The sequence below is a fragment of the Equus caballus genome, chromosome 24 (genome assembly GCF_041296265.1).
Source record: "Equus caballus isolate H_3958 breed thoroughbred chromosome 24, TB-T2T, whole genome shotgun sequence".
Lineage (NCBI taxonomy): Eukaryota > Metazoa > Chordata > Mammalia > Perissodactyla > Equidae > Equus > Equus caballus.
Window position 1 is genome coordinate 55,704,742 of NC_091707.1, and position 19,377 is coordinate 55,724,118.

Sequence of the window (19,377 nt, forward strand, 5' to 3'; positions counted from 1 at the left end):
AGTCTCTATGGGATTTGTAGATATATTAGGAATGTTGAAGGATTGTTTTCTTATTTTTCAAATCTATATGTATTTCTTTATTAATTAATCAATAAATGTTTATGAGAGTGAAAATAAAGAGTGCCAGTCATGGATCAATGATGATGACTGGTGATGTATTAGTCACATGCAATGAGTACTACGTGTCTGGAACTCTGAGGCCCAACCCCAAAGTTATCTAGTCCATTCCTCATGTGTCAGGAATATACATAGATTTCTTTTCTTTGTTTTTGTGTTCGTGAATTTTAATAATATTTATAAAGTATCTATGATGGAATAAATAAGAAATGTACAAAGGGATGAAGATGATGAAGCATATTCTTTGGTTAATATGTAGTCAGGTAAAAGAAAATTAATATACATTAGAATGGGTCATAAATGGACCAAGTGTGTTACCTCTTTCATGGAGGTTGATAAAGACAATGAAATGTAATGGTCAGTTATTGCCTGAGTCAGTTACAGGTTTGAGTTTATTTTATTAAGGTAAAAATAAATAAATATGACCATAAGTTAATAAATGCCTAAATGAGTGTACAAATTAATGGTGGAAACTGAATCAGTGGAGAGAAAGCCTTAATGTTTGTATTGACTTCTCTGCTTGGTACTCTTCAGAACAGATAATCAGATTGATTTCATCTACTGCTGTGGTCAAGATTGTTACGTTGGCATCATGTCAGTGAGTAATAGTCAAAGTGAGTAATAGTCAAAGGTCTTGTCGTGCTTTGGGTCATTTGGTTAAAGATATCCGTGGTATTATTAAAAAGTATTAAATATAATGAAAAAGTTAACTATTGCCCAATGATAAATATGATATGAAACATTATGTTAATTGATAATATATAGCTTTGAGATTGATTAACGAAAGACATGCAGCTGATGTTGGCAATGATTCTATAGATAGAACTTAGGGATATTCAAGTATCTTGTTTTTCACTTTTTGTGAGTCATGTATTTATTTTTTCATTGTCATTGAATTAGTGAATTAATCAATACAAATGTAAATGAATGAAGAATAAATGGGCTTCTAATGGACCAGTGATGACAACTGGTTGTCTAGGATGATGAATGATTTGTGTCTGGAGCTCTTAAGGTCCAACAGAGATACCTAGTGTATTCTCTCTGTTATATTTGACACCATAGACAAATGTTAGGAATATACAAAGATCATGTTATTGTTTCGGGTTCATAGATTTATATTTATTATTATTAATGGATATATAGAAATCTAAAGAAATATGAAGGCTAGATCAAGAATAAAGTTAAAGCCTTGTGCAACTGTGATCCTATGTGGTGAGGCAAAAAAAATTATTAATAAAAATTGAAAACACTGAAGCTCATTAAGAAATAAACTGATCCCAAGGGTGTTATCTGTTTGGCTAAGGATTGTATATATATGGATAATTGAGTAAATTTTATCGTTCTGGGTCATTCTCAAGTTTGAGGCTGTCCTTTTGTTAAGAGAAAATAATATCTACATTCCAAAAGAATTTTAAATACCTAAGTTACTCAGTAAATAATGTGGAAATGAAGGACCAATGAGTATAAGTTCTCAATTTTGTTATCTTCAGCTGTGCTTTGTACTTCTCAGAATGGACACAGTTGAGCTGATGAAGCAGTATCCTTGGTGGCAAGCTCTATGATGGCATCTGTGTGTTAGAAGCAGAGACCAATCTGAGTAATAGCCGTTCTAGTCTGGGTTTCAGTGATTTTTTTCAGGATATTCAGTGTATTTCTAAAAAGTGCCATATAGAATTGAAGAAGGCTGATTGTAGCCCATTCATAAATATTGAATTAATATGAAACATTATACTGATTAATGCGTAAGTGACATTTAGGATTATTAATGAAAGAGGTATATTGATGTGAGAATCATTCTAGACAAATTAGGGATATCAATGCCTTTTTGGGGTTTTGTGAATCATAGAGTTTTAAAATTATACATAGTGAATTAATGAATTAGCCAATAAACAATGTAGAAATAAATGAAGAAGAGGCACAATATTGGCTCGATGATGACTGCTGGTGGCATATGAGTCGTATACTATGACTACGTGTCTGGAACTCTTAGGTCCAACAGAACAAGAAATCGGGTCCATTCCCATTGTTTGTAGAGATCCTGTAGGCAAATGTCAGAATATACAAGGATCTTGGTTTTGTTTTTATGTTCATGCATTTTTTTCTATTTTTATAATTGGATCAATGAAATAATAAATATCCAAATAAATAAAGATGAAGGTGGTGAAATATTGTCTAGTTATAAAAATATCGGATTAGGCAATAAACTCTATTGATTTTTATAGATGAATTGATTCTGTAGAGAGATGTCAAGATCAATGCAAATCAATACACAGATCATATTTTTGTATTGATTTCATAGATGTAGATATGTTATAATTAATGGAATAATGATAGAAATACTAAGCAAATACAAATAAAAGAGGAACAGGGTGAAGTATTGCCTAACTATGAATGTATGTGGTAAAGCAAAAGATGTTATTAATGAAATTGAAAACATTGATCCTATTAAGAAATAAATGGATCAAAGTATCACCCCTTTGCTTAAGAATCATTTGGACATTGACTAGTAAGAATCAATTGTATTATTTTGGGTCAGTCTTAAGACGAAGTTTTTCAGTATGTAGGGTTAAATGTATATATAGATAAAAGAATAAATATCTTTCTGAGGTGATGAAATGCGGAAAGTGAGGATCAATGGTGATTAGGTCTCAATTTTTGTATCATCTGCTCTGCACTCCTCAGAACAGACGCACTTGTGCTGACTTAGCATCTCTCATGGTCACGAGCCTCTATATTACAGGAGAACGGAGATTAATGTGAGTAACAGTCGATGTTATTTTCTTGATTGTGTTGTTTTTTTAAGATAATTCACTGCATTATTAAAAAATGCAAAATATAATTAAAGAAGGCAATGTATCTCAGTGATAAATATGGGATACATGAAACATTGTGTCGATTAATCCATCTGTGGAAACTGAGGATAATTAATCAAAGAGATAAATTGATGTGCGGATAATCTGTGTACAGATCAGGAACATAAAAGCTCTTCTTGAGTTCTGGTGAATCATAGTGTTCAGAAATTTTTATTAGTGAATTAGTGAATTAGCCAATAAGCAATGTAGAAATAAATGAAGAAGAAGAGAGAGAACATTGGATTGATGGTGACTTCTGGTGGCGTATGACTCGTATATGATGAATACGTGTCTGGAACTCTGAGGTCCAGCACAAAAGAAATCTGGTCCATTCCCATTGTTTGTAGGGATCCTATAGGCAAATGTCAGGAATATACTAGGATCTTGTTTTTGGTCTTAGTGTTCATACATTTTCATTCTGTTATTATAATTGGATAAATGAGAGGCTCTATAAATAAATATGAATGGAGTGTAGCATTGTCCAATTATAAAGATATGTGATTATGCAAGAAATAATATTAATATACTATGAAAACCCTGAAGTTTAATTAGTGGTAAATGGCACATGACTGTTCCTTGTATGGCTAAGGCTGACATAGACAGTCTAAGCTATCCACACTTTTCATAACCTGGGTCAGTGATGAGGTCAAAGTTACTTGTTTTCTTAAGAGAAAAAAATATTTATACCACATTAGTGATATTGCCTTACTAAATGAAAGGTGAAAAGCAGGGATCAGTGGAAAGAATATCTCACTTTTTTATCATCCTCTCTGCCCCTGTAGTCCTCAGAACGGACGCATTGGACCTGATTTAAGAATTCATCCTTGATCCTGAGACCTAGGATTGCATTTCTGTTACGGGAATCTGGAGACCAATGTGAGAAATAATCCAAGTTCTTGTCTTGGTTCTGATGTTTTATTTAAGGGCATTAATTGTATTAATAAAAGTGTGAAATTTAATCAAAATAGGTGACTTGTATCTTGGCAACAATTATGAGATTAACATGAAGTATTATTTTGATTAATATATATACATATATATGAAAAACTGAGGATAGTTAATGACAGATCTTTTGTTGTGAGAATGATTCGAGTTACGTCTTAGGGATATGATAGCCTTGTTGGGGTTTTTTGAATAATAGAATTTTAAAATTATAATTAGTGAATTAATGAATTAATCAATAAACAATGTAGTAATGAATAAAGAGAGAGTGTGCTTCTGGATCAACGACGATAGCTGCGGGCATATGAGTCATGGATGATGAGTGATGCGTGTCTGGAACCATGAGGTCCAACACAGAAGAATTGTGGTCTTTCTCTTCATGCAAAGAGTGTCTCATTTTATTCTCACCTGCCCTGCTCTGTACTGCTCAGAATGGAACCACCTGAGGTGAATTAAGCGTCTTCCATGGTCACGAGCTCTCTGCTTGCGTCTCTGTTGTAGGAGCATGGAGACCATTGTGAGTACATGAATGTTTTAGTGTGTGGTTTCTCTAAGAGTATTCACTGTATTATTCAAAATAGTAAATATAATCAAATATGGCACAATATGCCAGTGTTAAATATCAGATTGATATGAAACACTATATTGATTAATCCATAAATGTAACCTTAAGGTCAGTTTTTGAAACAGAGTTAGTCTCTTTGGAAAAGATTGTAGAGACAGATATTAAGAATATTGAAGGATCTTATTTTTTAATTTACTTGTTTTTACTAATGAATTAGTCAATAAATAATGCCTATGCGAAAGAAAGGAAAGAGGGCTAATCATGGGTCGCTGATGTTGGCTATGGCAGGTGAGTTGTGGCTGATGCATGATACATGTCAGGATGCTGAGGTCCAGCGTAACACCTAGTGCGTTCTCTCTATTCATTTACTCCATAGACAGATGTTAAGGATATTCCCAGGGTAGGTATTGGGTTCATAGATTTAGATTTATTATTATTAATTATAGAACATTAAAGAAATATAAATAATGCATAAAGATAAAAGGGTGAAGCATTGTCCATCTCTGAACATATGTGGTGAGGCAAGAAATATTATTAATAAAATTGAAAACTGAAACTCATTAAGGAATAAATGGATCAAGAATTTCGCCTCTGACTAAGGATCATATAAATACGTATAATTTCATCAATTTTATTGTTGTGCATCTGTGCCAAGGCTGCTGCTGTTCATTTTGTTAAGATAAAAACATCAACACTATGAACAATTTATAAATACCTAAATGAGTGAGTAAATGAAATGTAGAAATCAAGGATCAGTGTGGATAAGAACTGAAATTTTTTTCTCATCGACTGTGCTTTATCCTTCTCGGAACGGACACAGTCGAGCTGATTTGAGGAGTGTTCCATGATGGCAAGCGCTGTGACTGTATCTCCATGTTAGGAAGAAAAAGACGAGTGTGAGTAACCAGTTCTTGTATGGAGTCAGTGATTTTTTTCAGGATATTCAGTGTATTACTAAAAATGATCATCTATAGTAAAGACGGTCAACTGTAACCCAGTTCATAAAGATTGACTTGATATGAAACATAAAAACATAGGAGATTTTTAAAAGAGAGATATATCAATGTGAAAATAATTCTATACACAGAATAGGGGATTCAGGGCTGTTCTTGGCTTTTGTGAATAATTGAGCTTTAAAATTCTTAGTAATGAATTAATGAATTACTCAATAAATGACGTAGAAAAGAAAAAGAGGGACAATATTGGATCAATGATGACTGCTGGTGGCGTATGAGTTGGATGCGATGAATACGTGTCTGGAACTCTGAGGTCCAACAGAAATGGAATCTGGTCCATTGTCCTGTTTGAGGGGTTTCTCATAGACACGGGTTAGGAATATACAAGGATCTTGTTTTGGCCTTTATGTTCATGCGTTTTCTATTGTTATTATAATTAGTTCAATGAAATAATAAAGAAATATATAAATAGGTAAAGTTGAAGGTGGTGAAACTTTGCCCAATTATAAAAATATGTGGTTAGGCAAGAGCTATTATTAATATATATTGGAAGCAAATACCTATTAGGAATATATGTACAAGGATGTTATTCTTTTACTAAAGATGGTATAGTTATTAGTAAGTCATAATCGATATTCATGTTCTCTGTCAGTTGCAAGATCAATATTGGTCCTTTAGTTAAGAGAAAATAAAATATAAATTATCCCAATTCACTATCTTAACTAAATGACTAAATGAGAGGTGGAATGCGATGACCAGTGACATAATGTCTCAACCTTTTTGATCGTTGGCTCTGTCTTGTGCTCCTTAGAACGTTGCACACAGCTGATGTGGGCGCTCCTCCATGGTCCCAAGCTGTTTGCACCTGTGCGTTAAGAGCGTGGAGAACAATGTGAGTAATAGTCAACGTTCTTGTCTTGGTTTTGTAATTTTTAAAAACAGTTTTCACTGCTCTGTTAAAAAGTATGAAATAGTCAATCATCACTGAACATGCTACGAAAGAAAAATGATGTTAATATGAAGTATTATGTTAATTAATCTTTGTAGAAAATTCTGAGGTCATTAATGAAAGATACGTATTGTCTGTGGGAAGTACTTCTGTGGACAAATGTTGGAGATATTCAAGGATCTTGTTTTGAGTTTTTGTGACCTCTAGGTATTTATTTTATTATTATTAGTGAATTGACTAAAATATGGAGACATGATTGAAGATGAGGGCCAAATCTGGATTAATGAGGACAACTCTTAGCATCTGAGTCTTGGATGATGAGCGTTACAGGTCTGGAATGCCGAGATCAAACACAAAAGAAATCTAGTCCTTTCCTCCGTTTGAAGTGATCCCATAGACAGATGTCAGGCATATAAAAGCATCGTGGTCTTGGTGTTTGTGTAACTCGTCATTTCAAAATATTATTATAAAGAATCAATAGCTGGATTAATAAATATATGAATAAGTAAATATGAAGAGGGCGAAACACTGGTCATTGTTAAAATATATAATAAACATGATAATATACATTGGAATGGAAAATGAAACCATCAAGCGTATATATCTTTGAGTGAGAATGATAGTGACAAGTAATGGTTAAAATTTTAACACTTGATTTCTTAAGAGAAAAATCAGTAAATATTGCTGTAAATTAATAAAGGCCTAAATGACTATGCAGATGAAGGTGGTACTTGTGAATCAATGGAGAGGAAATCTTGACATTGTTATCGCTTTGTCTGCTTGTTACTCTTCAGAATGGACTCTGGAACTGATTTCAGCTTTTGCTGTCGTCAAGATTGTCATGCTGCCTCTGTGTATGGAAGGAGACCAAGGTGAGTAATGGGCCAAGCTATTGTCTGGGATGGGTTAGTTGTTTAAGGGTATTTATAGTATTATTAAAAAGTATTAAATTAATTAAAAAGTTTGCCATGACCCACTGATAAATATGAAATCTTATGTTGATTAGTTGATAATGTTTAGGATTGAGGTCTATTAATGAAAGAGATATAGTCTATCTGGGAAATGATTCTGTAAACTGTTAGGGATACTCAAGAATCTTGCTCTTGAGTTTTTATGAACCATGTATTATTTTTATTATTGTCAATGAATTCATGATTTAATCAATACAAATATAGAAATAAACAAAGAAAAATAGATAAAATTATGGACTAGTGATGATGACTGGTGGCGTAGGAGTCAGGGACGATGAGAATATGTGTCTGAAACTCTGAGATCCGGCACGGAACATAAGCAGTCTATTCCTTCAGTTGGAATTGTTTCTATAGAGATACGTCAGGAATATACAAAGATCACATTCTTGTATTAATTTCATGGGCGGATATTTGTTATTATTAGTGGAATAATAGAAGTATTAAATATATAAAAAAGAATAGGGTGAAGCATTGTTCACTTAATGAATGTATGTTATAAGGCAAAGGAAATTATTAATAACATTGAAAACATTGATGCCTATTAAGAAATTAATGGATCGAGAGGTCATCTCTGTGCTAAGGATCATATAGACACTGATAAGGAAGAGTCCATTTTTTTCCTGGGTCAATTTTAAGACTGAGTTTTTCTTTTTGTTAGGATAAAAAAGAGATATTAAGAAAAAGTAATAAATACCTAAATACTGAGTTGATGAAATGCAGAAAGCAAGGATCAATGGTGATTAGGTCTCAATTGTTTTATCATCTCCTCTGCTCCGTAGCCCTCGGAACGGACGCACTCAAGCTAATTTAGCGTCTTCCATGGCAGGAGCTCCACGTTTGCGTCTGTGTAACAGGAGGACGGAGATTAATGTGAGTAATAGTTGAAATTACTTTCTTGGTTTCAGTGTTGTTTTTTTTAAGGTTATTCATTAAAAAGTGCAAAACCTATTTAAAGAATGCAATTTATCTCAGTGATGAATATGGAATATAGTTAACGTTCTATTGATTAGTATATATGTATAATATAATGTATAATGAGGATAATTAGTGAGAGATATTGTTGTGAGAATAATTCTATATATAGATTAGGGACATAAAAACTCTTTTTGGGTTTTTGAATCATAGCATTTAGAAATTATTATTAGTGAAATTATTGTTTAATCAACAAAGCCATAGAAATTAATGCAGAAAAAGAAGGACAGTATTGGATCAGTGATTACCACTGATGGTGTTTGTGTCATATACGATGAATACGTGTCTGGAACTCTGAGGTCCAACATGAAGGAAATCTAGGTCCTTACCTCTCTTTGATTGACCCTTTAAACTGATGTCAGAAATGTACAAGGAAAAATAATATGATAATTTGGAATGGACAATAAATGGATCCCATGTATTTTGTTCTGTGTCTTTGACGAAAGGATAATAATGGAACATTATAAGGAACAGTCAGTTCTTACTGTGAGTCAGTTTCAACTTTGACATTTGATTTCTGAAGGAAAAAATTAATGTAATTTAATAAATACCTGAATGACTATATAAATGAATGGGGTAATCTATGGATCAGTGAATAGGATGTCTGAATTTTTTTATCGTCTGCCCTGCTCTGCTCTTTATTCCTCAGAATGGATGCACTCAAGCTTCTTTAAGCATGTTCCATGGTCATGATCTTTATGTTTGCACCTGTGTGTTAGGAGCATGGAGACCAATGTGAGTAATAGTCGAAGTTCTCATGTTGGTTTGAGTGGTTCAAAGAAGGCCAATCATACCAATGTTTAATATCAGATTGATATGAAGCATTGCATTGATTAACCCATAAAGAAACAGACACTGAGTTCAGTTAATGAAAAGGATAGAGACTCTTTGTAAATGATGCTATTGGTGAATATTAGGGATATTGAAGGATCTTGTTTTTTTTTTATGTGTATTTCTTCATGAATAAATTAACCAATAAAGAAATGTAGATGAGAATGGACAGAAAGAAGGCCAATCAGGGGCCAGTGATGACGACTGGTGGTGAAGAATGTCAGCGTGGAGCTCTGAGGGCCAACACAGACAGACTCTAGTCCATTCCCCAGATTTTAAATGATACTATAGACAGATTTCAGGATTATATAGTGATCTTGTTCTTGGTCTTTGTGTTCATGAATTTTAAATATATGATTATAAAAGAACCAACGGCAGAATAAATTAGCAAATGTATAAATGAATAAAGATGAAGAGGGTGTAGCATTGTTCATTACTGAAATACGTAGTCAGGAGAATGAATATTGATAGACACTGGAATGATACTAAAGGGACCGGGTGTGTTAAGTATTGGACTAAGGATGATATGGACAGTGAGAGGGAGTAGTCAGTTATTGCCCTGACTCAGTTACAAGTTTTAAGTTTATTTCGTAAAGAGAAAAACCGATTTTATCTTAAATTTATAAATACTTAAATGACTGTGTAAATGGGGTATGGAAATTATAGATCAATGGAGAGAGCGTCTCAATCTTTTTAACATCTTTTCTGTGTGATACTCTAAAAACAACGCACCCAGCTGATTTAAGCCTTGTTCCATGATCAAAATCGTTATGTTGCCTCTGTTTCAGAAAGACACCAAGGTTAGTAATAGTCAAGGTTCTTGTCTTGGTTTCAGTCATTTGCTTAAGGTATTCATGGTAATATTAAAAAGTATTAAGTATAATACACAAGTTATCTATGGCCATTGGTTAATACGGTAAGAAGCATGATATTAATTAATTGATAACGTGCAACATTGAAGTCACTTAATGAAAAAGATACAGTGTATTAGGAAAGATTCCTATCCAGGGGTGTTAGGGATTTTCAAGGATCTTGTTCTCGCATTTTTGTGACTCACGTATATTTTAGTATTATTAGTGAATTAGTGATTTACTTGATGCAAATTTAGAAATGAATGAAGAAGAAGAGGGCCTCACATAGACCAGTGGTGACTACTGGTGGCATATAAGTCATAGACATGAATAATATGTGTCTGGAAGTCTGAGGTCCAACACAAACCATAAGTAGCCTGTTTTTTCTGTTGGAAATGATCCTATAGACAGAAATCAGAAATGTACAAAGCTCATATTTTTACTTTGGATTCATAAATATAGATTTATTAATACTAATGGATCAGTGATAGAATAATTAAACAAATAAAAATAAACAGGTAAAGAGGAGGATTAGGCGTTGACCAACTATGAACATATGAGAGGAGGCAAAAAATATCATTAATGAAAGTTTAAAACACCGATGCCCGTGAAGGTATAAATGGATCAAGAATTGTACCTCTTTGGTTTAGGATCATATAGACTCTGATAAGTAAAAGTCAATTTTATTGTACTGGATCAGTTGCAAGTTTCAGGCTGTCCTTTTGTTAAGAGAAAAAAATATATACATAATGAAAAATGATTAAATACCTAAAGGCTTGAGTAAATGAAATGCAGAAAGCGAGAATCGTAGAGGATATGGTCTCAATTTTTGAAAATCATTTGCTCTGTGTTGTACTGCTTAGAGTGGACGCAATCGATGATTTAAGCATCTTCCATGGTCACGAGCTCTCTGTTTACATCTATTTGTTAGAAGGACAGAGACCACGTGAGTAATAGTCAAAGTTCTTTTCTTGGATTGGGTGGTTTGTTTAAGGCTATTCAGTATACTGTTAACATTGTAAAATATAATCAAAGATAGCCAATTGTGATAAAAATGGGATTGGTGTGAAGCATCGTTTATAATGTGCATCTCTGAAAATCTGAGGATAATTAATGAAATAAATATATTGATGTTAGAATAATTTTGTGTGTAGAATCGGAATATTAAGCCTCCTCTTGGGTTTTTGTGTATCATGGCATTTAAAATTATTATTAATCAATAAACAATGAAGAAACAAATGGGGAAACAGAGGGCCAATCGTGATCAATGATGATGATTTGGTGGTGCATGAGTCACATACAATGAATACTATGTGTCTGGAACTCTTGAGGTCCAACACAAGAGGACTCTAGTCCATTCACTTTATTTTAAGTGATACTGTAGACAGATTTCAGTTTTACATAGTGATCTTTTTCTTGGTCTTTCTGTTTATGAATTTTAAACATGATTATAAAATAACGAATGGCAGAATAAATTAGGAAATGTATAAATGAATAAAGATGAAGAGGGTGAAGCATTGTTCATTAGTAAAATGTGTAGTCAGGAAAATGAATATTAATATACACTGGAATGGATAATAAATGGACCGAGTGTATTAAGTATTGGACTAAGGATGATATGGACAGTGATAGGGAGTAGTCAGTTATCGCCCTGAGTCAGTTACAAGTTTGATGTTTATTACATTGAGATAAACATTTATTACCATAAATTAAGAAGTGACAGAAAATAAATATTACCATAAATTAATAAACACTTAAATGACTATGAACGTGAAGGATGTGGATCAACGGAGTTAATGTCTCAATCTTTTGATCATTATGCCTGCTTGGCACTCTTCATAATGGAGGCGGGTAGCTGATTTTAGCTTCTGCCCTGATCAAGATTGTCGCCTCTGTCAGGAGCGAGAATAAGGTGAGTAGTGGTCAAAGATCTTATCTTGGTTTCAGTCATTTGTTTGAGTATTTCCAGCTTATTAAAAAGTATTAAATATAATCAAAAAGTTATCCATGGCCCAATAATAGATATGACAGGAGACATTCTGTTGATTAATTAATAATGTGCAACATTGAAGTCACTTAATGGAAAAAAAATGTAGTGTATATGGGAAAGGATTCTATAGACAGACATTAAGGATATTCAGGGATCTTGTTCTTGTGTTTTCTTGAATAATGTGTTTTTTATTAATATTCATAAATTAATGATTTAATCGATACCAATATAGAAACAAATGAAGAGAATGAGAGTCTAACATGGACCAATAATGATGGCTGGTGGCATGTGAGTCATGGATGATGAATAATATGTGTGTGGAACTCTGAGCTTCAACACAAGACCTAGTCTGTTCCCTCTACAGTCATGAGCCATATAAGGACCTCTTGGTCTACAACGCACCACATATATGATGGTGGTCCCATAAGATTAGTACCACAGAGCCTAGGTGTGTAGTAGGCTATACCATCCAGGTTTGTGTAAGTACACTCTATGTTTACACAACGAGAAATTGCCTAATGACACATTTCTCAGAACATATCCCCATTGCTAAGCAATGCGTGACTGTACTTGAAATGACCCTATAGACAGATGTCAGGAATATGCAAATATCATGTTCTTATTTTTGATTCATAGATTCATAGATATAGTTACTAATGAATCAATGATAGAAGCATGAAACAAGTATAAATAAATAGGTAAAGAAGAGAGTTAAGCATTTTCCAACTGTGAACATACGTGGTGAGGCAAAAAGTGTTACTAATAAAAATTGAAAACACTGATGTTCATTAAGAAATAAATGCATCAAGACTATGACCTCTTTGGGTTAGGATCATAGGGACACTGAGTAGTGAAAGTCAGTTTTAGTGTTTGGATCAGTTCCAAGTTTGAGATGCTTCCTTTTAAGAGAAAAAATATATATTTATGAAAAATTAATAAATATCTAAATAAGTAACTGAAATACAGAAATAAAGGATCAATGTAAATAAGGTCTGACATATATATATATATTTTTTTTTTATCATCTGTTCTGCTTTGTACTCTCAGAATGGACACACTGGAGCTGATGTAAGCATCTTCCAAGTCAGGAACTCTCTGGTTGTGTCTGTGAGTTAGGAGCATGGAGACTAATGTGAGTTATAGTCAAAGTTCTTCTCTTGGTTTAGGTAGTTTTCTTTAAAAGTATTCAAAGTATTATTAAAAAGTGTGAGAAATGAAGATGGCCAACTGTGAACTAGTGATGAATGTGAGATTGATGTGATACATTATATTGATGATGGCATATATGTAAAATCGAGGCTAATTAATGAGAGATATTGATCTGAGAATTCTATAGACAAATTAAAGATATAAAGACTCTTGGGCTTTTGTGAATCATAGTGCTTAAAAATTATTATTAGTGAATTAATGATCAATAAACAAATGGAAATAAATGAAGAAAAGGAGGGATAATGTTGGATCAATGATGACTACTGGTGGCATATGAGTCATATATGATGAAGATGTGTCTGGAACCCTAAGGTCCAACGGAAAAGAAAAGACTATTCTCTTGGTTTGAAGGGATCCAACAGACAGATGTCAGCGATACAGAAATATACAAGGATCTTCTTTATGATCTTTGTGTTCATGCATTTTCATTCCCTTATTATAATTGGATAAATGAAAGAATCTATAAATACTAAATATATAAATAAATATAAATGGAGTAAAGCATCATCCAATTATAAAAATGTGATTAGGCAAGGAATGCTATTAGTATATATTGAAAACACTGAAGTCCAATGAGAAATAAATGGTATATGACTGTTATCTCTTAGGTAAGGATAATATAGACGGTGTAAATTATAGCCAGTGTTTGTGTTCTGGGCCAGAGGCAAATTCGAAATTGTTTTCTTAAAGAGAAAATGAAATAAATATATTTGAAATTAATGATTGCATAAATAACTGTCTAAATTAAAGATGAAAGGCAAGGGTCACTGGAGAGAAGGTGTAATTTTTTGTCATCTGTCCTGCTCTGCGCTCCTCAGAATGGATACACTGGAGCTGACTGAAGCATCTTCTATGGTCTTGAGCTCGTGGTCACATCTATTTGTTAGGAGGCTGGAGACCCGTGTGAGTAATCATCAAAGTTCCCATCTTGGTTGGGTCCCTTGTTTAACAGTATTCACTGTTAACAAAACGTTTGGAGTATAGTCAAATAGGGCCAGCTGTAGCCTCCTGATAAATATGGGATGGATGTGAAGCATTATATTGATAGATGAATATGTGAAAAACTGAAGATAAGTAAATTAAAGAGATACATTGAGGTGAGAATGATTCTATATACCCCTTAGGGATATCAAGTCTCTTTCTGTGAGTCATAGTGTTTAAAAGTTTTCAGTGAATTAATGAATTAGTCAATAAATATTGTCAAAATGAATGAAGAGAAAGTGGACTAATCTTGGATCAATGATGACGACTGATGGTGTATGAGTCCTATACGATGAATACCACGTGTCTGGAACTCTGAGGTCCAACACGAAAGAAATATAGTCCATTCTCTCTGTTTGAAGTGGTCCTATAGATAGGTGTTGGAAATACACAAGGATTTTATTTTTGGTCTTTGTGTTCATGCATTTTCAAACTATTATTATAATTGGCTCAATGAAGTAACATTAAAAATGTATAAAGAGGGCCTGGCCTCGTGGCTGAGTGGTTAAAAAGTTCCACACATTCCTCTTTGGTGGCCCAGGTTCATGGGTTCGGATCCCAGGTGTGGACCTGCTCTGCTCACCTGCCATGCTGTGATGGTGTCCCACATATAAAAAAAAAATGTTGAGGAAGATTAGCAAAGATGTTAGCTTGGGCTAATCTTCCTCAAGCAAAAAAGGAAGATTGGCAATGGATGTTAGCTCAGGGCAAATCTTCCTCAGCAAAAAAAAAAAAAAAAAAAAAAGTATAAAGATAAAGATGAAAAACATTAAGCATTGTCCAGTTATAAAAAATATGTGCTTTGGCAGGAAATACTATTGATAGATATTAAAAACTCTGATATTCACTAGGAAATAAATGGTATAAGAGTGTTTCTCCTCTTTGGTTAAGGAAAATATAGACATCGTTAAGTAATAGTCAATGTTCATGTTCTGTGTAAGTGGTAAGACCTATATTGTTTGTTTGCTTGAGAAGATAGAATAAATGTAATCCCAGAGAACTAATGACTGATTAAATGAAAGGCGGAATGCAAAGACCAATGCAGATAATGTCTCAAACTTCTTTATCATCCCCTCTGCTCTATACTCCTTAGAATGGGCACACTTGAGCTGATTCAAGCGTCTTCCATAATAACGATCATTTTGTTTACATCTATGCGTTATGAGCATGGAGACCAATGTAAGTAATAGTCAAAGTTCTTGTCTTGGTTTCGGTGTTATTTGTTAGAAAAGATATTCACTGTATTATTTAAAAAGTGTGAGATATAATTATTGAAGGTCAATCATGGCCCAGTCATAAATATGGGGTTGATATGAAGCATTGTTTTGATTAGTCCCTATATGCAATATTGAGACCAAGTAATGAAAGAGACATATTGCCAGGACTAATAATTCTATAGTCAGCTGTTAGAGATATTTAAGGATCTTACTCACATGTTTTGTGGCTTTAGGTATTTATTTTGTTATTGTTAGTAATTTAATGAATTAATAAAATTCATCTAGGTGTGAATTAAGAAAGTGAGGGCCAAGGCTGGATCAGTGATGACCACTGGTGGCGTATGAGTCACGGACGATGACTACCACATGTCTGGAACTCTGAGGTCCAATACGGTAGAAATCTAGTCTGTTCCTCTGTTGGAAAAAATCCTATAGATAGATGTTAGAAATATTTAAGAATCTTATGCTTCTAATTTTATGGCACATGATTTATGATTATATTAATGTAAAGGAACCAGCAAAAATATTTAAATGATTCCAAATTATTAAAATATGTGGTAAGGAAAGAAATACTATTAATATAATTTGGAATGGACCAAGGCTGTTACCCCCTTTGGCTAAGGATCACGTAGTCAATGATAAGTAATAATCAGTGCATTATTCTGGGTCAATTGTAAATTCAGCATTTGTTTTATTAAGAGAAAAGTTAGCAAATATTACCATAAATTAATAAATATTAAATGATTGAGTAAATGAAAGGTGGAATGCAAGGACCAATGGATAGAAGGTCTCAAACTGTATTTTTCTGCTCTTTCTTGTACTCCTCCCAGTGGGCACCGCTGCACTGATCTTAGCGTTCGCCATGGCTTCCAACTTGGTGGTTGTCTTAGGAGCATGGAGACCAGTGTGAGTAATAGTTGAAGTTCTTGTCGCGGTTTGGGCAGTTTAAGAGTGGTCAGTGTATTATAAAGAAGTAGGAAGTATCATCAAAGAAGGCTGAACATGGCCTAATAATGAACACGGGATGACAGGAGACGTTGTGTTGAGGCATCCGCCTGTGAAACACTGAGGTCAATTCAAGAAACACATCGAGTGTCCGTGGGAAATGATTTCATAGATAGACATTAGGGACAGCGAGGCTCTTATTCTCGGGGTTTTCTTGATTCATGTGGATTTCTTTACTAGTAAGTAGTAAATTAATGAATAAATCAATAGACAAAGTATAAATGAAGAAAAAGATTCACGAGCTTGGACCATTGATAACGACTAGTGGTATATGAGTCAAGGCTCATGGATAATATGTGTCTGGGCTTCTGAGGTCCAACACAAAGAAATCTAGTATATTGTGTTGGAAAAGATCCTGTAGGCAGTTGGTAGGAGTATCCAGTTACCCTATTCTTGTACTTTTGTGGTTCGTGGATAATGTATATTATTATAAGTGAATTGATGCATGTAGGGTTTAACACATAGGAATATGTGAATGAAAACATGGCCATGCCTGGACCAGCTCTGCATATGTAATGAAACAAATGTCAGTCCTAATCTATTTTTGAGGCATTAGGGTTCATGCTTTTTTATCTCTCTGGATGCAGCACGTATAGACAGATGTGGGACTGTCAATGTTCACATTCTGGGATGTCTTTGGTCTACTGGTTGTTTGTTTTATTACTAAATAGGAAAAATGTTTATAAAATTAAATAAAAGATTAAGCACTATTTAAATTAAGGAGAGCCAGTGATAAAAGTTTGTTATATAGGGGCTGGCCCGTGGCCAAGTGGTTGGGTTCATGCAGTCCGCTTCGGCGGCCCAGGGTTTTGCTGGTTCAGATCCCGGGTGCAGACACGGCACCACTCGTCAGGCCATGCTGAGGTGACGTCCCACATTGCACACCCAGAGGCACTCACAAGTGGAATATACAACTATGTACGGGGGGTCTTTGGGGAGAAGAAGGGAAAAAAAAAAGAAGATTGGCAACAGATGTTAGCCCAGGTGCCAGTCTTTTTAAAAAAAAAAAGTTTGTTGTATAACAAGAGTATCTGAGAGTTTAAACATTGTTCCCTTTCTTTTTTTTTTAAGATTTTATTTTATGTTTTCCTTTTTCTCCCCAAAGCCCCCCGGTACATAGCTGTATATTCTTAGTTGTGGGTCCTTCTACTTGCGGGATGTGGGACGCCGCCTCAACATGGCTTGACTAGCGGTGCCATTTCTGCGCCCAGGATTCTAACTGGTGAAACCCTGGGCTGCTACAGCAGAGTGCACGAACTTAACCACTCGGTCATGGGGCCAGGCCCTAAAAATTCTTTTTTTGGGGGAAGATTAGCCCTGAGCTAACATCTGCTTCCAAACCTCCTCTTTTTGCTGAGGAAGACTGGCCCTGAGCTAACATCCATGCCCGTCTTCCTCTACTTTCTGTGTGGGACGCCTACCACAGCATGGCGTGCCAAGCGGTGCCATGTCTGCACCCGGGATCCGAACCGGCGAACCCCGGGCCACCAAAGCGGGACCTGCGCATGTAACCACTGCTCCAACAGGCTGGCCCTGTTCCCTTTCTTTAAAAAAAATAGATAGTTATCCAAATTAATTTATGAATGAATGAAGTAGAATCAAGCTTTCTTCACTGGCATGAAATTGCTCTGAAACAAGCAGTTAGATGAATCTAGTTCTGCACAAGTGAGGGTCCAGGACTTAGGTGGTTGTGTGGATGCCTGGAGGCAGAAACTCATGTGTCCAACAGAGAGCACTTGTTCCCAATTCAGGTTGTGCATTCAAAGGTGTCCGTTTTTTAATGTAAAATTAATCATTGAATTAATTTGATAAAAAGAGGGGTTATTTTTTGGCCAGTTGTAGGAAGTGACATGGGCTGAGGTTTAATGTTAATCTAAATCTGCTCACGTTATATTCATTAGATTATTAGAGCAAAGTTGAAATCTAGGAAAATTCATTCTTTTTAACATTTGCTTTCTGCTTCCCAGAATGGGTCCTCATGGTCGAAGGTCTTGTCTGGTGCGTGTCTGGGCAGGAAGCCTATAGAGCTATGTAAGTAGCACACCAAGTTCTTGTCCTTGGGTGGGTGGTTGGCTCATGGGTATTCATCCTGTTATAAAAAATGGTTAAATGGCTACATACATACATAAAATTTTAAAAAACCACTGGTGAGAATGAGTTAAACACCAATGATTAGGATGTGTCTAGTCAGTACAATTGTTGAATTACATTATTTTTTATATCATCCTGGAATACTGAGGTTCATTAGTAAATGAACAAAACGGGCATGTTACCTCTTCCGGTAAAGGTCATTTAGACGGAAAATAGTACTAGTCAGTGTTCTTGCTCTGGGTCCGTGGTGAGTCTGGTCTGTTTATTAAGAGAAAAAGAAATAAATAATTTTATCAATTAATCAATACCTAAGTAGCAAGTAAATCAAGGTGGGAAACATGGATTAATGGAGAGAATTTTGGGTATTTTCTCTTTTTTTGCAAGAGGTACTCTCACATATTTTATTTAAATTTTTTTAAGCTATAAAAGAGTGCATATTGGTTTTTCTTTTTAGTTTTCCGTCTGCTTTCTATCCACAGAATGAACACCCTCGAACGCACGATCGTTCTTTAGTGATCAGACCTTTATGGTTCAATGTGAGTCATAGTCCAAGTTCTTGTCTTTGTTGGGGTAGTCTGTTAAGGGTGTTCAGTGTGTGATTAAAAAGTATTACATATAATCAAAGAAGCCCACATAAGGACCAATGATGAGGTGGTGTCATAAACCAAGTTTCATGATCAGTCTAATTCACAACAGATACCCTTTTAGCAAAGAAGTTCTGACTTCTTAGCTTTGTGGGTAAGGGCCCCAGAGTCAGTTGTCTGCAACACTCATAGTTTTTATTCTGTTGGCTTGTTCATTTAAGTGTGCTCATTATATTATTAAAATGGATAACTGAAGACATTAATTGATAACAGAGGTCCATTCATTAAGCAGAG

General features: G+C 34.5%; 1 protein-coding gene, 14 non-coding genes and 2 pseudogenes across 15 annotated transcripts in view; all 17 read left to right on the forward strand.

The window, feature by feature from the left end:
• Positions 1-130: 130 nt before the first annotated feature.
• On the forward strand, positions 131-205 carry LOC111770549 (small nucleolar RNA SNORD113/SNORD114 family). The gene has a single exon (XR_002803819.1). It is a non-coding gene; the product is annotated as a small nucleolar RNA SNORD113/SNORD114 family (small nucleolar RNA).
• An 862-nt stretch (positions 206-1,067) lies between these two features.
• LOC111770499 (small nucleolar RNA SNORD113/SNORD114 family) lies at positions 1,068-1,135 on the forward strand (annotated as a pseudogene).
• A 906-nt stretch (positions 1,136-2,041) lies between these two features.
• Positions 2,042-2,113, forward strand: LOC111770546 (small nucleolar RNA SNORD113/SNORD114 family). Its single transcript, XR_002803816.1, has one exon. It is a non-coding gene; the product is annotated as a small nucleolar RNA SNORD113/SNORD114 family (small nucleolar RNA).
• A 1,095-nt stretch (positions 2,114-3,208) lies between these two features.
• LOC111770531 (small nucleolar RNA SNORD113/SNORD114 family) lies at positions 3,209-3,280 on the forward strand. The gene has a single exon (XR_002803802.1). It is a non-coding gene; the product is annotated as a small nucleolar RNA SNORD113/SNORD114 family (small nucleolar RNA).
• Positions 3,281-4,188: 908 nt separating this feature from the next.
• On the forward strand, positions 4,189-4,263 carry LOC111770553 (small nucleolar RNA SNORD113/SNORD114 family). The gene has a single exon (XR_002803823.1). It is a non-coding gene; the product is annotated as a small nucleolar RNA SNORD113/SNORD114 family (small nucleolar RNA).
• A 1,416-nt stretch (positions 4,264-5,679) lies between these two features.
• On the forward strand, positions 5,680-5,751 carry LOC111770525 (small nucleolar RNA SNORD113/SNORD114 family). Its single transcript, XR_002803796.1, has one exon. It is a non-coding gene; the product is annotated as a small nucleolar RNA SNORD113/SNORD114 family (small nucleolar RNA).
• Positions 5,752-6,657: 906 nt separating this feature from the next.
• On the forward strand, positions 6,658-6,732 carry LOC111770486 (small nucleolar RNA SNORD113/SNORD114 family). The gene has a single exon (XR_002803762.1). It is a non-coding gene; the product is annotated as a small nucleolar RNA SNORD113/SNORD114 family (small nucleolar RNA).
• Positions 6,733-7,585: 853 nt separating this feature from the next.
• LOC111770550 (small nucleolar RNA SNORD113/SNORD114 family) lies at positions 7,586-7,659 on the forward strand. Its single transcript, XR_002803820.1, has one exon. It is a non-coding gene; the product is annotated as a small nucleolar RNA SNORD113/SNORD114 family (small nucleolar RNA).
• Positions 7,660-8,557: 898 nt separating this feature from the next.
• LOC111770534 (small nucleolar RNA SNORD113/SNORD114 family) lies at positions 8,558-8,629 on the forward strand. Its single transcript, XR_002803805.1, has one exon. It is a non-coding gene; the product is annotated as a small nucleolar RNA SNORD113/SNORD114 family (small nucleolar RNA).
• Positions 8,630-10,292: 1,663 nt separating this feature from the next.
• On the forward strand, positions 10,293-10,366 carry LOC111770539 (small nucleolar RNA SNORD113/SNORD114 family). Its single transcript, XR_002803810.1, has one exon. It is a non-coding gene; the product is annotated as a small nucleolar RNA SNORD113/SNORD114 family (small nucleolar RNA).
• A 900-nt stretch (positions 10,367-11,266) lies between these two features.
• Positions 11,267-11,343, forward strand: LOC111770554 (small nucleolar RNA SNORD113/SNORD114 family; annotated as a pseudogene).
• Positions 11,344-11,782: 439 nt separating this feature from the next.
• Positions 11,783-19,377, forward strand: part of LOC111770414 (uncharacterized) — a 41,812-nt gene continuing 34,217 nt past the window's right edge. Inside the window, exons 1-8 of the mRNA XM_070249453.1 lie at positions 11,783-11,918; positions 13,044-13,128; positions 14,024-14,108; positions 15,280-15,365; positions 15,689-15,796; positions 16,234-16,309; positions 18,376-18,439; positions 18,979-19,035. The gene's annotated coding sequence lies outside the window, so the exon portion shown is untranslated. The remainder of the gene's footprint in view (positions 11,919-13,043; positions 13,129-14,023; positions 14,109-15,279; positions 15,366-15,688; positions 15,797-16,233; positions 16,310-18,375; positions 18,440-18,978; positions 19,036-19,377) is intronic.
• On the forward strand, positions 12,258-12,332 carry LOC111770536 (small nucleolar RNA SNORD113/SNORD114 family). Its single transcript, XR_002803807.1, has one exon. It is a non-coding gene; the product is annotated as a small nucleolar RNA SNORD113/SNORD114 family (small nucleolar RNA).
• LOC111770530 (small nucleolar RNA SNORD113/SNORD114 family) lies at positions 13,452-13,523 on the forward strand. The gene has a single exon (XR_002803801.1). It is a non-coding gene; the product is annotated as a small nucleolar RNA SNORD113/SNORD114 family (small nucleolar RNA).
• On the forward strand, positions 14,438-14,512 carry LOC111770517 (small nucleolar RNA SNORD113/SNORD114 family). The gene has a single exon (XR_002803788.1). It is a non-coding gene; the product is annotated as a small nucleolar RNA SNORD113/SNORD114 family (small nucleolar RNA).
• On the forward strand, positions 15,718-15,792 carry LOC111770513 (small nucleolar RNA SNORD113/SNORD114 family). The gene has a single exon (XR_002803784.1). It is a non-coding gene; the product is annotated as a small nucleolar RNA SNORD113/SNORD114 family (small nucleolar RNA).
• On the forward strand, positions 16,653-16,727 carry LOC111770547 (small nucleolar RNA SNORD113/SNORD114 family). Its single transcript, XR_002803817.1, has one exon. It is a non-coding gene; the product is annotated as a small nucleolar RNA SNORD113/SNORD114 family (small nucleolar RNA).